This window comes from Brachyhypopomus gauderio, chromosome 5, assembly GCF_052324685.1.
Source record: "Brachyhypopomus gauderio isolate BG-103 chromosome 5, BGAUD_0.2, whole genome shotgun sequence".
Taxonomy (NCBI): Eukaryota; Metazoa; Chordata; class Actinopteri; order Gymnotiformes; family Hypopomidae; genus Brachyhypopomus; species Brachyhypopomus gauderio.
In genome coordinates, this window is record NC_135215.1 from 10,418,771 (window position 1) to 10,436,056 (window position 17,286).

At 43.8% G+C, this 17,286-nt stretch overlaps 1 long non-coding RNA gene across 1 annotated transcript; it reads right to left on the reverse strand.

Moving 5' to 3' along the window:
- Window positions 1-9,361: 9,361 nt before the first annotated feature.
- Window positions 9,362-13,899, reverse strand: LOC143513811 (uncharacterized). The gene is made up of 3 exons (XR_013130675.1): window positions 12,819-13,899; window positions 10,597-11,587; window positions 9,362-9,547 (listed from the first exon to the last, which is right to left on the reverse strand). It is a non-coding gene; the product is annotated as an uncharacterized LOC143513811 (long non-coding RNA).
- Between the last annotated feature and the right edge of the window lie 3,387 nt (window positions 13,900-17,286).

Sequence of the window (17,286 nt, forward strand, 5' to 3'; positions counted from 1 at the left end):
ATTATATTATGGCGTGGTGTGGAAAAAAGAGGCCGCAAACAAGTCCATTCTTATCAAGAACAGAGGTTTTATTCTCACCTCGCAAGAAAATTGGCACTCACAAGCACAATCAGATCAAACTCGAAGCCTGCAAATAGCTTGTGATTGCACATGAAACACAGGGGGAGGTCATGAAGACGGCAACGTTACACATACATGGAGGGGGAACTCGGATAATGCACTTGTACATTAAAAATATGGACCGGGGTGACTTAACTAATAACACACAATTAATAATCATTAATAACACTATACAGACATAAACACCACATAATACGCATAACAGGGCCGGAACCGCAAGGGCTCATGGGTAATGACGTCAGCCTCTGGCACCCCCCATTGGCCCAACGCTACAATATCTTGTTCAGATAATGTATATTTCACATGTACATAAATCTCTAAATTCAATACTAAGAACAGCTAACTGAAGTTGGGTCATATAAGACAAATGACAAAACGCAGTTGGACAGTTGGAATATTCAGTTCAGAGTAGCGTAGGTCGCTGTTGCCGCAGGTGAAATCCATTTCAAGATGTCCGGAGTCGCAAACCCCGCCCCGTTCTCAACTAAGGAGTCAAATTGAGCATGCGCAGAGGAGTTGGCCTGGCCTTAAAATAGGGTTCAACTACAATTTGTATATTTTGACAATGCAGGTTTTAAGGTCAGATCAACTTTTAACAAGAAACTCAATAAAGTAAGCTACTCCAATTACTTTGTTATAGTTTATGGTGCAATTAATTATTTTTGGCTCAGCTAAACTAAAAATCATAGTAAGGCGAGCAAATTTAAGTTCTGGTTTTTACAGTGTGAGCACATCAGTCACATAAGAGAACTGCTTCTTTTTAAGCAATATATTTGCTCTCCACATTGATGTGAAGTATAATATCTTCACACCATAACACTGTAAAACCACCCCTGTGACCTCAGCACAGTAAGATGGGTCAGTATGTGCCAACTTGCCTGGTTACCACGGTGAAGGAGATTTGTCCCTAATATCTTGGTGTGGCTACAAGTGGTGGAAACTGTGATCTGTTGAGTCCATCATGGACTGTGTGAGTCAGAAATCAGCCACACAAGCTAGATGTTCCACACAGAAATACCTCAGGCAGGATAATTGTCACTCGGATATCATTCAACAGAAGTACAGAACCTCCATCAGGAAACCAGGCTCTGGAAGAGATATATTATTACTTTGTGGCACCTCTCCAAAAGCACAATAAGATATTTTAAGTGTTTATGATTACAGTAATAGCTGTTCAGTGGAATGAAACCTCCTCTGAAGGTGCATTAGCATTAGCATTATCCAGCAGAATCATCAGGCTGCACTCATTTAAACAGAGTCCCACTGGGAACCCCGTTCCCTTGGAGATCCTCTCTCAGTGGTGCTCACACAATATCATGACTCATGTCTCCTGCGTGTCCCACAGTGTCTCCAACACACAGACATGTTCACATCCTTCACAATTCATCTTCTTATAAATATTCCCAGTCAATAATGGGTGACAGATCATGGAGCCACTGTAGGGAGGAACTAATCTGGTGATTAACTCCCCTTTGGCTTTTATATTTGAACACTTCTTTAAGCACTTAATCACGGTGCAGCTGTAGAAGATCTGATCATGTTTTCTTGGGGATTTGTCTCATGCTTAATGAAATAATCACATCATAATTAGACTAGCTGGCTGGTTCCTTTCATTATTCAGACCTTTGGTCTTTCTCACATGTAAATGGACTGCTGGTCACATTACTGGCAGAATGTAACCAAGCAAAAGGGACGACAGCCCTATAATAGGATCATAATAACAAGAAGATGACTGTTCTGCATATAACATAAAGGTTGTTCTGTATATTATTCAAGCAGATAGCTTTTTTCTGTGCCTCAGTATCATTTATTAACCTATTTCAACCATGACATTATTGACAAAAGTGCCAGTGTGGTGACATTAGTGATAACAGCCCCAGTGTGGTGACATTAGTGACAACAGCCCCAGTGTGGTGACATTAGTGATAACAGCGCCAATGTGGTGACATTAGTGACAAAAGCCCTCAGTGACATTAGTGATAACAGCCTGTCAGGGCTGACTCGGATGCCACGCCTTCTACCTCCACAAGAGGCACCCGAGTCAGTCCTAGCCTCCTGGGCGCAGTCAGTGGTGATCCGTTTCAGCCGTTTCTAGGGCTTCTTAAGGAAGCTTGGTGAAACGGATCACTGCTGATTCATTTTGGTCTCTTGCCGTTGCGTTCTCAGCCCTTTCTCTGGTCCCTCAGTCTCTACGGTGCGTTTCCATTGCCAAGGTATCTCGCCACCTTGCCTTCTCTCTTTCTCTCATTTTCTCTCTCTTCTCTGCCTTTTCACTATTACTTATTCGAGTGACTATCTCCTGTGCCACTTACTGTCCTCCCTCATGTTTTCCTCCAGCTTTTTACTTCCTATCAGTTTATCTTTTATTTTGGGAAGGGTTTTGTTTTGTCGCGGCGTTTGCCTGCTGTCAGTTACTTCCCCTGGCGTCCTTAGTTTCGTTTTCACGTATTTTTTCTGCGTTGTTTCTGTTGCCTTTGTTATTTTCCTCCCGTGCCTAGACGGTTGAGTTTAGTTTTTTCACGTGTTGAGTATTCCGCGTTGTTTTCTGTTGGATTTATCCCTGTGTGCTATGGTTGTGTTTTCTTTTTAAGCGCTGAGTTTTCCGCGTCCTTTTGAGTTTTGTTTTGCTTCTGTGTGTATGTGTTTTACGTGCACACTGCGTTAGTGATAAGCATATTTTACCCTATTGGTTTCATACTGCATTTGGGTTCACTTCTCCCTTCATTTTCTTACACGATGTGTACCGGTCTGTACACCCCACGTTACACAGCCCCAGTGTGGTGACATTAGTGATAACTACTTTCAGAGGGGGGACATTAGTGACAAAAGCCCCCGTGCCCCTGAGAAGACCACCATGCCCCCGAGAAGACCACCGAGCCCCTGAGAAGACCACTGTGCCCCTCAGAAGACAACCGTGCCCCTCTGCCATTCTGGGTAGCAAAAGCCTGCAGATGACTGCACTGGTTATAGCTCAGGACAAGTATTTATACATATAAACAAGTGAACACATTTAAATACATTTAATTATTATCAATAGAGATTTTTAGGCTTGCAGTGAACAGCGATGTCTGAGTTCATTTCCTGACTCATTTCCTGACATTTTTAGTGTCTGCATTTACAAATTACTTGTGTGTGTGTGTGTGTGTGTGTGTGTGTGTGTGTGTGTGTGTGTGTGTGTGTGTGTGTGTGTGTGTGTGTGTGTGTGTGTTGAGAGAGAGAGAGAGATAGAGAGAGAGATCCATGTAAAAACTGACACTTTGGTCACTGCACACCTTTGCATCAGTGTGCTATTTTCATGTGAGTTTCTTGTCTGTGTCGCTTGAGTAAATTAGATGTTTTCAGATTACCTTTTCATCCAAGCAGTACAAGGCCTCCATTATTGTGGAATGAATCATTGTCAGGCAGACAGGACATCTCCTGCCAAAGGTCAGTGGGGATGTATGTGGTGACAGCTTGATCCTGGCAGGACAAAGGTCAAAGGTCAGTGGGGATGTATGTGGTGACAGCTTGATCCTGGCAGGACAAAGTCCAAAGGTCAGTGGGGATGTATGTGGTGACAGCTCGATCCTCGCAGGACAAAGGCCAAAGGTCAGTGGGGATGTATCCTAACCCTCAATGCAGCCACATGCTTGCAGTTTTTTGCCCATTTGGTTTAGCAGACACAAATACTGTAATTAGGGTTTTTTTTCCTTTCCAAAGGCTGTTCCCCACCAAGAGTAAAATGCATTAGTGAAGCCAGACTGTGGCTAGTATCTCCAAACCAGGCTGTTGAGAGAAACTGTAAAGGACATTTACTCAAAGGACAGTACAGCAGAGAGAAAAGAGATTAATCCTGACCTACAGAACCTGTCCTGCTCCTTTCATGAAGGAGCAAAGGTGTATGGGTAAGAGATCTATAGAGGGGAACAGATTCAGCACACCAGCTGCTCTCTGAGGTGATGGTGTGACTGTCACGCGGTGGGAAATAGCTAGGCCATATGAAGACTGATGCACTATAATGCACGAATGGTTATGACCTTCTTATAACTAAATGGTCTCATTAAGAAGAATTCAGCATATGTGTCACAGGACTGAGAGCTGAGAGCTGCCTCTCTGAACATCCACCCGAACAGCTGATCAGGTGCTCATCAGTGAAAATGACAGATCTGTACCATCTCAAAGACTAAATCAGTCACAGTCCAGATATATTATATTCATGAGGCTTAATGGACATTCCTGATGACCACTGGAATTACAAAATACATAACAGACATTTGTATGTGAAACACACTCTAATAAATGGACATGGTCAAATGGACACAAGCAGGATCAACAGGCCGATCAAAAGACGATGTGAGAAGAGTATTGTAGACACCAGCGGGATTATCCGTGACAGCAATGACAGCTGTCATTTTGGGATTAAACAGCTCCAGACAGACTCCTAACCACCAGACCAGTGCAAAGTTGAACTGGTTCTGTGTGGCCTCTGCAATGTTGGCATGAGCACATCTAGTTGGCTTTGAGTTTTGGTTTTACCATTTAGACCAACCTCATGAACGATGGTTTTGTCTTAGCAATGCAATTCATGCACTTATACTATGGTTTCCAAATCCACTGAAGAAATAACAGCCATGTTTTTTTGTCTGATGTGTTTATTTTGGATACTGTTTTCTCCTGTCACTCATCAATACATCCAGTTTGCTGTTACTAGTTCTTATCTTCATTTGAGATCAGTGAACACAGTTAATGTCATTCTGTCTGATGCCAAACCCATTGTTACTTCTGTCTGTGTGGTGAACCAGGTGCTCTGTGTTGCCCTGGTGTACTCGTGTGCTGCGTGGTGAAGAAGCTGCCCTGTGTTGCTCTGGTGTACTTGTGTGCTGTGTGGTGAACCAGCTGCTCTGTGTTGCTCTGGTGTACTCGTGTGCTGTGTGGTGAACCAGGTGCTCTGTGCTGCTCTGGTGTACTCGTGTGCTGTGTGGTGAACCAGATGCTCTGTGTTGCTCTGGTGTACTCGTGTGCTGTGTGGTGAACCAGGTGCTCTGTGTTGCTCTGGTGTACTCGTGTGCTGTGTGGTGAACCAGGTGCTCTGTGTTGCTCTGGTGTACTTGTGTGCTGTATGGTGAACCAGCTGCTCTGTGCTGCTCTGGTGTACTCGTGTGCTGAGACCACTGCTGCTCACTGAAGAATCTAAGCGACCCTGTTCTGTTACCCTGGGAACAATGTCTGCAGTGAAGTGGTCTTAGCAACCTGCCACTGTCTGTATCTAAACACACAAATGTGCATTACCAGCATGATACTACCACTTGAACAGCACCACCTCTGACCGGTTCAAGGACACGACTCTAGTGGCAGGCATTTCTCAACACAGCAGTGACACAGACTCAAAGGTGGATGCTGTGCTGGTGGTGGTTACAGATGCATCAGAGGAGGGTAATTCACTGACATTAAGTGTCTAATGACACTTCAGGTTACTCTCCACAGCTGAACCTATATCTTCAGTTTGCTATGCTATGTGAAGGCAGAGTGTCACGTAGGGCAACGCCCCCTCTCGTAGCTGTCACTCTGGGTTCCCTCATGTCCGTGTTCCCTGCCTGTTTGTCCCGCCCTGCTCGTTGGTTTTGATGGATTCCTTGTTTACCACGCCCCTGTGTCATTGTCATCACCTGTCCCTAGTTTAGTCCTGTGTATATTAGTCCCTGTGTCTCCCAGGTCTAGTGGTCGGTCTTTATGTAACGTTCTGCGCGGAGCAGAACACGGAGGCGAACACAAGCGCTGAGGAGAGCGAGATTTATTCAAGGAAATTCCATAGGCAGTGTTGTAGTCACAGGCATGGGTCATAACGTGCAGGCAATCAGAACACGAAACACGGACAGACATGGCAAAACACAACAAGGAGGACTCACTAAACAGCAGCACTAGGGCGAACAGGCAAAACACAGCGAAAAACAAAAAGACCGACAACTAGACCTGGGAGACACAGGGACTAATATACACAGGACTAAACTATGGACAGGTGATGACAATGACACAGGGGCGTGGTAAACAAGGAATCCATCAAAACCAACGAGCAGGGCGGGACAAACAGGCAGGGAACACGGACATGAGGGAACCCAGAGTGACAGCTACGAGAGGGGGCGTTGCCCTACGTGACACAGAGAAGGTGTTCTGAAGGTGTTCAAAAGGTGTTCTGACTTCATAAGTCCTCCAGCATCCCTTGCGTCTATTATCAAAGAGCGTAGGATTGTCTACAACAAACCAAAGACTTTACCCACTTCATCTCTCAAGGGTTTTTATTCTCTATTTCATGAGTCTCTCTCCGACAGCTGCATTAGCACCACCACTCTGGTGTGAAGACCTGCTTTTTTCTGAGATTCCTTGGGAAACAACGACACAGATGCAGACACAGATCAGACTCATGGCAGCAGTCTGCTCAGACATACAAATCATCTTTGTTTGATGAAATTTGTCAGCACATGTAGAAGCAGGCCAATTCGCACTGTGTAAAGGTTTCTGCTTGTTGGAATGACAAACTCAAACCAACTGGCTTATTTTCCAGTCTAACTGACATTGTGGGAGAAAGTTCATTCTGACTTTCTGCCACATTTTCACACTCACACTCTTATCAGCCTAACAATCTTACTGTGTTGTTATATTATTGAAACAAATGGCACTTCATCAACATTCCAGTCTGTTTCATTTTTTGACAAGTGAGAAGATTTGAAATTGTAGATGTTATTACTGAGAAGAAGGAAAAGCCACTCTAGTGCCTGAGTCCACAGTCAAACATGACAGTCAGGAGACATGTATCAGGACAGTCAGGAGACATGTATCAGGACAGTCAGGAGACATGTTTCAGGACAGTCAGAATCATGTGTGTCACGTGTGTAGAGGTAAGACATCAGCATACTGCGTCCCCAGATGAAATGTGAAATGTCTCCAGTTGAGACATCCAGCCATCAGCACTGAACCTGCTGTCTGCTCTCATTCCCATATCATGAGATGTTTGTATGTACATAATTATATGACACCTTTGTTAGGGTATAAGTGTCTTCATTCTCCCGTTTGTCTTATAGTAACAAACACAGATAATTACAAGAGAAGAGTGTTAAGGTCAGATTGAACCCCTTTAGTTCGTAATGACTCTTTGTTTTTGAATCATTGTTCAAATGATGGTTTGAACTGAGTGGGTGGGTTTGATGATCTCCCTCAACCCACCATCTTCTAGCAGCAGATGTGAGAGTTGAGCTGCACCCAGTGAACAGATCCAGACTGAGCCAGCTGTGCAGAACAGCAACAGTGGCACTTCTCAGAGTTGATGTGGGATGGGTGCCCTTGAGGAACCTAGTCTGGTTTTTCTGTGGTTTTATCAGGAGCACCTCTAGAGATCCCAAATCTACACCGTAATTACTGGGGCCTTTAAAAATGTGGCAAAACCAGTGTGGCAAGGCAATTATCTTTTGTTGTCTAAACCTCCTATTTCATACAGATAAAAGAAACAGCCAGTATGCTATTTCCACTCTGACTAAGACAACTGCACTGATACACAGTAAGATCACGTTCAGGATCGTATTTGAGATAGAGAGTGAGTGTTTGGGTTCAGATGCTCCACAACTTACTCTGATGAAGTCCCGATGACAAAACGCATCCTTGGTTGCCTTGACAACAGGCAACTCATGGACCTCAATAGAGTAATTGTTTAATAATGTTTAAAATAAGCACTCCGGTAACCCTGAAATGAAACCAATTTTCCTGATAATGTTTAAATAAGAGAAGTGACTTCTGGTTTGGTGCAGGAGTGTCTCTGTAAGAAGTGTATTTTACAGTCATTTATGAATATTTAAGTCTGCTTGAGTCATTTGAACAGGACATCCATAGAGTTACACTGTAGAGACAGTTACACTGTAGAGACTGAGCTACACTAAGACCTTCAGTGCAGACCTTCAGACTAATACAGGCCCTCAGACCAGTGCAGACGTTCAGACCAATACAAAACTTCAGACCAGTACAGTGCTTCAGACCAATGTCCGACTGTCACGTCTGGCTCCGCCCCCACTGATCAGTTTTCTTTTTTATTTCTTATTCCTACCACTACTTAAACGTCTGTTTAGTATTCTTGTCCTTAGCTCCGCCTTTGTTTTTTGTTGCCATGGTTTTCTTTCATTCTGTTAACTCCCAGTTTATTGGTTCCAGCTGATCCGTGTTGTTTCACGGTGATTGTTAGCTCAGTGTATTTATACCTTGTGTTTCTGTCTGTCTTTGTGGGTTGTTGCTCCGTTTCATTTGTGTAAGATGCTCAGCTTCCTTATGTGCATTTTGAGGAGGTTTGAGAGATCTAGATTCTAATCAGCTATCTTAAGTGAGATGTCTATGTTTGATTCTATGTATTTAGTCAAGATTAAGCTCTAAGTGCACTTGCTCATGCTCTATGGTCCTGCTGTTGGATTCCCTCGCCCATGGTCTGTATTCCACCTAGTGAATCCCTGCCTGTTCTAGCTCTGTTCTCCAGGTAATCCCTGCTTGTTCTAGCTTGGGTTAATCCCTGTCTTTTTACAGTATGTATGTTTGTGAGTCTTGTTTTAGTTACCCTTCGGTTAACCTGTTATGCTTTCTCAGTTTGTTGTCTGTTTTGTGTACCAGTACTGTTTAGTCTTTATAATGTTCATGTTCTGTGTTCTAAATAAACACATATTGGTTATTATTTATTAGTTCTACCAGTGTGTAGAGAGCAGGTGGGTCTGCATTCGCCTTGTTTACTCGTATATTACACTTCAGCTTGATGACTGTAATAGAATCTTATCAGCTCAGGATGTTGACGGGAGGCTGCTCACTAACCCTGACTCAGTTACATTATACTCATCTGTAATCGTTGTTCCCAAGAGTGGGCTTGCTGGTGAGATGGCTTTGTGGTCTGGTCTATGTGAGTCTGGTCTCGTAGACTCATAGTAACTAGATTAGCCACTCCTACAGGTTTATGTAGATTGTTAGGCTTTCATACAGATTCATGTGGGTTTACCATGTTCTGTTGGGTTTTCTAGTTTCTCAGGTTTTCAGACACTTAAGATACTAACTATATTTAATAATTAAACATAAACCAACATATTCTGCTGATCCAGCTTGTAGCTTGTACATCAATTACCTACCGACTTTTTTTTTTTATTTACTTGACTGGCTGAACCAGTCAGACAGATGGACTACAGATTTCATTCCTACAGTTCAACGTACTTTGTAAAAACTATTTATTGCTGTGTGTGTGTACACATATAACTGAGAGAGAAGCAGGCTTAGTTATGTGAGTAGAGGCCTGGATGAGGTCTTGTTCTCTTCAAGGGGACTGCAGGAACTCATTTAGTCAGAGCTGACGGATCTGGGTCAGGCTCTAAAACGCAGGTCTTCAGCTGCAAAGTGATGCTGGTCTTCCAACTCCCCCAACTGCTGGTTTTTATTTCTATAAATGCACACCAAAAATAGACGTGTTTAAAAAGAGCACACGCTAACACACTGATGCATGCTAGCAAAACCTTCAAAGAAAAACAAACAAACCCACATCCAAACATGTTTATTTATAACTGGAACCATTCATGCTCAATAATCTCTCTGGTTCAAGACACTGAGTCTGAAAAGTTTGATTTCCCTAAAATACCTGGGTTAGATCTAAACATAAACAACACCTGAGTTAACCTTAATCCTAAAAACAACACCTGTCTTGGCCTATCAGTGTACAGCACACATACAGAGAAGAAAGTTTCCGTAATGATTATAGGAAGAATACAACACACAGTCACCTGCCTCAACCTCTCAGCCCTTCTGCTGCACGTCTGGAGTAAAAGGTGAAAATCCCACATGCTCCAAGTGACAGTTAATGAAAGCCATGAACTCTTCTTGTCAGGAATGACCCTGGGATGACCTTACGTTGCCAGGGCAATCCAGGCTTCAATTTAAATAGCTAACCATTGTATTAAATGTCAAGGGATGTGAGAAATACCCAGATGACACACTTCTTTACCCTAATTAACCCTAACCCCTGACCCTAACACTAACCCCTAACCCTAACCCTTTGCTGGGACTGGCTGCAATTAGTGTGCTACAAAGTAGATAGTAATTTTTTACAGTGTATCATTTTACTCTTTGAAAAAACAAATGAGGCAACTGTCCCTTCACAGCAGTGATTCAGCACAACGTCACGGCACGACTTGTTTGATTTGATTGTCTCCTTTTTCTCATATTTAAATTTCAAGATCCTGCTTGTCAACAAAATTCTAATAATCAAATGTAAGGAACAGCAGCACTTGGCCAAGCGCACTGATTCCTGTGTGTTCACTGCTGAAGCTGGTGGACTCCAGAAGAGCAGGTCAAAAGGAGCCGAGGTTCGGCACAGGGAGACACAACTGCGACGAGACCTCGAAAGGCTACGTTCTGAATGGCATGCATTACAAAGCACTGTCTTCATCTCTGCACGAGATCACTGCTCTCCTTAAGTCTGAGTTTGGTGTTTACCTGAAACTGAAGTTCTGAAGAGCCCATTCCTGAGTGATGTGACTGCTGCAGTCCTGCAGGAGGTCAATACAACGGAAACACATCAACGAGGAAGCAGCCACGTATTTTAAGCGCTCTGTGTAATCCGTCATCCTTATCGACACGGTAATGAAGTGTACACTTGTTCACATGTCACTGCTGAAACACACTGTTTGTGTGTGTTTGGGTGTGTACCACTGTGGTGAACTGCAGACACTGTAATGACCAGCAGGTTATTAAAGGGTTTAAGTTCATGATCAGTACTGCTGTTGACTGAAGAAGTCATGACATTTTTACTTTATTGCAGTTAAACAGGTTACACAGCAGTGTTGAATTGTCCTCCTGTAAATTAGGGCAGGTATTCGTTTACTGCATTACTTCTGATATGTCTAGGAAACTGGAGTGTGTATGTGTGTGTGTGTGTAGGTGTGTGTATTTGGGTGTGTGGGTATATGTGCACACAACACCTGATATGCCTACAAAAATGTAAAACTGAAGTTGTGGTATCAGTGAGATGAGAGGTCACAGACACACTCTCTCTCTCTCTCTCTCTCACATACACACACATTCCCTTTTATTTAAATGGGCTGAATGATGGAACAAAGCCTGCAGAGAATGTTCTAGAAATGGACAGAGCCGCTGCATAATTTCCCCTAGAGCTGGTGAACTGTAAATCTAAAAGGGCCTTTTTGCATTTCTCTAGGCAGTAGACTGTGGTTTTAAAGGACCCATGTGGCGTGTTTGTAGATGTTTAAACCTCAGCCTCTCTGCCTTACCGACAAATAGTCCAGCAACTGGCCTTACTGAAGTTTTGGCAGGGACATGACCAGATTGAGCCTTAGAACATGATTTTGTTAAACCAATCCCAAGACTGTTCTCTGAGAGAGTTCTAGTTCTCTTTCCCCTGTGTCTGTAAGCTTCTCCTTCATCTGTCTTCTGTTGTCCCTTCAGTGTTCGAGCTCTTCCTGCATGACTGTAAAGCAGAATGAAGCACATGCCTGATAAATATAATAACTAGACATGGATTAAAAAGTAAATACTATGCAGAAACAATTAAAAGGGTTCAGTTTTCATGCAGGAAAAATGAAGTTTTCTACTTTAATATCTGCACATTCCTTGGTGCTGTGTTGTGCTTTGTTAAGTGTGAGTCAGATTTTTCCAATTTTTGCAGTTTTTATGGCTGAGAACTATTATTGTAATGTTAGCCAGCTGCTTAATTCAAACAAAAAATCTGTAGTTAGCATTTCTATAGCAGGAAGAAAATTCTTTATTGAAGATGATAGGAGAGTGAGGTATTAGTACTTATTACGACTGCCTTCACCACTCCCCCTTTAACCCATCATCACTCCCCCTTTCACCCATCATCACTCCCCCTTTCACCCATCATCACTCCCCCTTTCACCCATCACCACTCCCCCTTTAACCCATCACCACTCCCCCTTTCACCCATCATCACTCCCCCTTTAACCCATCATCACTCCCCCTTTCACCCATCACCACTCCCCCTTTAACCCATCATCACTCCCCCTTTAACCCATCATCACTCCCCCTTTAACCCATCATCACTCCCCCTTTAACCCATCATCACTCCCCCTTTCACCCATCACCACTCCCCCTTTAACCCATCATCACTCCCCCTTTCACCCATCACCACTCCCCCTTTAACCCATCACCACTCCCCCTTTAACCCATCACCACTCCCCCTTTAACCCATCATCACTCCCCCTTTCACCCATCACCACTCCCCCTTTAACCCATCATCACTCCCCCTTTCACCCATCACCACTCCCCCTTTAACCCATCATCACTCCCCCTTTCACCCATCACCACTCCCCCTTTAACCCATCACCACTCCCCCTTTCACCCATCACCACTCCCCCTTCCACTCATCACCACTCCCCTTTCATTCTTCACCACTCCCCCTTTCACCCATCACCACTCCCCCTTTCACCCATAACCACTAACCCTTTCACTCATCACCACTCCCCCTTTCACTCTTCACCACTCCCCCTTTCACCCATCACCACTCCCCCTTTCACCCATCACTCCCCCTTTCATTCTTCACCACTCCCCCTTTCACCCATCACCACTCCCCCTTTCACCCATAACCACTAACCCTTTCACTCATCACCACTCCCCCTTTCATTCTTCACCACTCCCCCTTTCACCTATCACCACTCCCCCTTTCACCCATAACCACTAACCTTTTTCATCCTTCACCACTCCCCCTTTCATCCATCAGCACATCCCAGTGGCACTGACAGCACCAGCACACAGTTGATCAGCACTGCCAGTTTGTATAAAGGTAAATCAAGTTGTTTGCAGATAAACAAAAACAACCACATTGCCACAGACTGCAAACACAACTAATACATTAGAATGTTATTAAGCTCTTAGGAAAGTGACACAAACTGTTACCTTGGAAACCAAACCAAACAGGTCTACATACCTGATTTAATTAGTCAGTCCTGAGTCCTAAGCAGTCACCTCTGTGCTACTGTAGACCTGTAAGGCTGTACAAAACCTGCAAGGAGATGCCATGTGTTCCTGCTTCCAGTGCTAGTGTGAACATGTCTGTGTGTTTATTTAGTGTGAACATGTATGTGTGTTTATTTAGTGTGAACAGCATGTCTATGTGTTTATTTAGTGTGAACAGCAGGTCTGTGTTTATTTAGTGTGAACAGCATGTATGTGTGTTTATTTAGTGTGAACAGCATGTATGTGTGATTATTTAGTGTGAACAGCAGGTCTGTGTGTTTATTTAGTGTGAACATGTCTGTGTTTATTTAGTGTGAACAGCATGTCTGTGTGTTTATTTAGTGTGAACAGCATGTATGTGTGATTATTTAGTGTGAACATGTCTGTGTGTTTATTTAGTGTGAAGAGCATTAGGCTGTGATTTCTCCCACACACAGGAGGGAAAATGTGCAGTCAACAATTTTTCAGTCATGTAGTGAGGCCCTTGTCCTGATGGTGGAGGTTCATCTGAGAGGTGCAGAAGTGAAGGTTCTTCTGAGAGGTTCAGAAGTGAAGGTTCTTCTGAGAGGTCCAGTGAACCGGGGTTGTTAATGGACTGACTATGTGTCCTAGTGCAAGGACACTGATTACAGCAGGAGAGAAAAACTCCACTGCCAGCATGCAGTTTCAAGTTGTGGCTGATAGGTGTAGAGAAAGAGAGAGAGAGAGAGAGGTGCACATCTGTATTTTCAATGATCAACTAAATCTAGAGATTCTGCAACACTGGTTTTACTGTCATGTCAATAAAATAAATGTGAATTGAATTGAACTAAGAGACAGATGGAGTGAAAGAGAACGACAAGAAAAGAGGTAGACAGAAAGAGAAAGAGTGGGAATTAGGGCCCTCATCTTTCTTCATGGTCTCTCTCTCTCTCTTGTAAGAAAAATGGTCCTATTCAGGAACAATATTCTCACTTGTTTCTGACCTTAAGTCCAACGTCAGGTTAGATCAGGTAGAGGTTCTTCTTAAAAGGCATAGCAACCTGAACAAAGGCAGATTAGAATTTATGAGAGAGAAAGTCATGACAAAGAAGGGGAGTGGGAGAGAAGGCAGTAACGGTTGTGACTGGAGAACAGGATGATGCATGCAAACACAGATCCATGACATTAGTCTAACCAACATGGAGTCAGTACAGATCCATGATGTTACACTAGCTGTTGCCGTTATGCAAAGACTGACGCCACTTCAGCTTACCTGGAATCAACGGCTTCATCAGATAAACACTGGACAGTTTAATGTACAGCATTCAGATTAACATTGAACTGAGTAACACATGAATGAATTCAATATAGAAACAGACCCAGTGTTGAGTACCATTATGCATCCTTTGTTATGTACAGCTCTTCCATTCATCTCTCTTACTTGCCAGAATCGACTTTTACATGAGTCTCCAAAACAGACATCACATCACTGCAACTTAATAGTAGCACCTTATTCTAGTTATTCATAATAACCAAATTATTGTGTGTACACACATGTTTACAAATGCTCACTCTCTCTTTCTCACACACACACACACACACACACACTGTAGGGCAGTCATGGTCTGGTGGTTAGGGAACCTGTCTTGTGACCAGAGGGTCGTGGGTTTGATTACCAGGCCTGAGGCCATGACTCTTGAGCAAGGCACCTAACCCCAACTGCTCGCTGGGCTAGGGCTGCCCACTATGTGTGCACCACAGCCCTCTAGTGATCACTGTGTGTGTGTGTTCTGCTCAGATGAGTATATGCAGAGGACAAATTTCAATTGGGGTGTAAATCACAACTGACAAATATGGCAATATAACACACACATGCAAATGTGTCTTTGCCAAACAAATGAAATCAGTAATGCATATTTTTTATTGCTCTCACTGGAGCAGAGTGTAGAGAGGTGTGAGCTCATGTGCCCTGCCCCGCCCTCTGCCCCGCACACCGGCCCCTGCACTCACATCCCTAAGAGCTCATGTGACTGCCCATCTAAACACCCTCCCCCAGCTGTACCTGCCCCTTACCGCACACTCCCACCCAGCTAGAACGGCCCTGCCAAGTTAGCACAACCCTGCTCAGCTAGCACTGCCTCGCACCTGCTAGCATCGCTCTGCCTTCAGGAATGAAGGTGGAGGTGGAGGTGAAGGTGGAGGTGTGGGGTTTTGGTCTATATTTGCCTCTGTCTATAAAGATAGAGAGAAAGAGAAAGAAAGAGAAAGAGAAGGGTTCTATATGTGTGTTCTAATTCACAGGCTTGTCTAACTGGAGGACTCTGTAGTCTTGGGTTAATAGGAATTTGATGTTCCTTGAGTTTCTGCCTCTGCTGTGAGAACTATTACATTTTGAGGTGTCGATTAAGAGGGTTGCAGGAGGTATGAGATCAGGAACAAATTAAACTGAGAGGGCAAATCCATCCAGAAAGAACAGTCACGTTTGATTCTACAGATACATTTTCTATTTCTTCAGACACTTTTCCTCTCTCATCAATTGACTTCAGTCCCTGATTCCTCAGCCTGTTAGATGGATTCTCTTCAGCTCAGACCCTGCTGTCTGAAAGCTGGAAGCATAACGCAGATCTACACTTCCTGGGTTCCATAATATCTGCTTGCTGTACTGTCACTACAGGGAAGACACCAGGCTGCATTTGTGAGCTGAACAAATGAAATGGAAGACATGGATCTAAAATCAATCTGCCACAGAAACACCTCACAGTTATTTGCACTGTCCCACAGGGCGGCGCCGTTACGAGCTCAGAGCAAGGCTGCTGGGGATGTGGAGGTGCAGATTGGAGTTGGCATGGCAGGGCAGTGTGACCCTCCTGACCTCCACACGACCTTCATTGTGGGGATGCTGCTCTATACAGATACTACACTCACTGAGACTTACTGAGGCTGATGTGATTTACCACACACACACACACACACACACACACACACACACACACACACACACACACACACACACACACACACAGTCTCTCTCTGTCTTATACACTCTCTTTCTCTCTCTCTCTCACACACACACACCCCATTTTAGAATTCCAGTAGATTTCACAATTGTTTGTGTGTTTGGGGTGGCCTTGAGCAGACTGTGGTTCTTCATTTCTGAGTGTTTACTGCTGCAGGAAGTCAGCACACACACACACACACCCACACACACACACACACACACACACACACACACACACACACACACACACAATGTGATTGCTTGTGTGGACAAATCTGCCATTCATTATGTTCTTGAGGTTAAGTTTTAAGGGATTTATTACCTCTAAATTACATGACTGTGCTGAAATATGATACTGGAGTAAATGAGGCTACAGCACAGGGTCAGAGGTTAGGGGTTAGGACTAGCAGTTAGGATTAGTGTCATGGTCAGAGGCGGTCTTTGCATAGAGGCGTGGCTAGGCAACTGCCTTGGGCCCCTCCCACTGCAGCCCACTGTACCCCCTGATTAGCTGACTTATTTCTCGCATATTAATGTTGATGGGCCCCATAGCAAAATTCGCCTTGAGCCCCCAAATTTCTAAGTCCGCCACTGGTCATGGTTAGGTGTTAGTGTTAGGGGTTAGGGTTAGAGTTATGGTTAGGGTTAGGGGTTAGGCTTAGGGATAGGGTTAGCTAAGCTGTCTGCATAGCTATGGGCCTTCTGCTGTCTTTCTCAGAAGCATTCTTACCATCCACTCATACAAATATCGGCTCATAGGAATACATAGGAACTCCTGTATGAACACATGAAGGTATAAACACATGAATGTATAAACACATGAATGTATGAACACATTATCATGTGAACTCACAAACATATTTTGTTTTATATTTATGAAATGGCACTGAGGATGAGATGGGCCTTTTCTGCCACACTGTTTGTTGCCATGGAGACATCTGAGGTGAAGGCAAGGTTAGCCCTTTGCTATTCTCTGGTGAAGGAATTAATAAGGCATATAGCATTGGTCACATGGCACATTTTCCGAGCAGTGCTGGATCACTTTGGGTTACTGCTCCAGTTTGGGCAGGACACAAATTAAAGTCATACAATCACCCCTCTGCTTCTCTGCAGAGCAAACATGGTTTTACTCTTTGTTCAAGGTTCGTTTGTCTTCTTGTCACAAAATGTTATTAACTCTTTTCTAGTCTGTCATGACATCTACGATCTACTGTGGACAAGAAGTAGAAATGTCT